The sequence below is a fragment of the Fulmarus glacialis genome, unplaced genomic scaffold, assembly GCF_000690835.1.
Source record: "Fulmarus glacialis isolate BGI_N327 unplaced genomic scaffold, ASM69083v1 scaffold12332, whole genome shotgun sequence".
Taxonomy (NCBI): Eukaryota; Metazoa; Chordata; class Aves; order Procellariiformes; family Procellariidae; genus Fulmarus; species Fulmarus glacialis.
The window spans coordinates 11,779-12,742 of record NW_009197205.1 but is presented as its reverse complement, the minus strand read 5'-3'; positions in this window follow the sequence as shown (position 1 = coordinate 12,742).

Below are 964 nucleotides of genomic sequence, written 5' to 3'. Positions count from 1 at the left end.
CAGCTGCCCGGGCAGTGCGCCGGGGCTGGCCCCAGGTAAAAACCAGGCTTGGACCTGGCTCTGCTGTGTCTGGGTGCCCCCATCACCCCGAAAAAACAGTCCCCCCGTTGCCTTCACGACTGCCCTTTGAAGGAGAGGGTTGCCCTGTGCGAGCGCGGGGGGATGAAGTCTCGGGACCACCCCCCTCGGGGGGGACGATAGGTTTGGTGGACTGGGTCCAGGCGTGGGATGAGCCTGGGCACACAGCTCCCCTCTGGCACAGGGCTTAGGCACCCAAAAATTCGACACCCCCATGGTTCAGCCACTTCTTCTGAGACTTCGTTGAGTGCTGTCTGCTGCAGCAAAGCTCATAACGACGGGGAGGCCATGTCGGCTCAATCCAAGATGTCCAGAAAAGGCTGAAAGGAGCAGGGCACCCTCCCATGCTCTTTGGAAAGGGCTGGACTGCACCCAGACGGAGGTGTTTTAATGACTGTTTTGGATCCCTGGGAGCCAGCCTCCTCCCACTCAGCCCAAGGTAATTCACCTCCTCCACCGGTGTTGGAGGAGTTGTTGACTGGTGGAGAGCGGCTGGTAAAACAGGTTCTCTGCAGGGAGTTGTCTCCGAAACCCTGGGAGACCTGGATGGATCGAGCCCCGAGCGAGGGTCTCTGCTCGAACCCTGGCACAGCAGGCAGCGAGGAGTGATTTGGTTTGCGTGGCACTCCTGGGCAGGGCGTCTTTTGCACGGCGCCGCTAGTAGACAAATTACAGCCTTGCCCCTGTCAAGGTAGATAAGAAACCATGTGATGCAGCGTGGTGGTAAACGGGTTGCAGGCAGGGTAAAGGTGCACAGGGAAATAACCTTGCAGGGAGTTCCTCCCTCCTCGAGGAGCAGAGACTCCGGGCAGCGCAGATCCCCACGGGTCCGACAGCACCTTGGCCTTGATGCCTGCACAAGTTTTGGCGGCTCTCCTCACGGTAC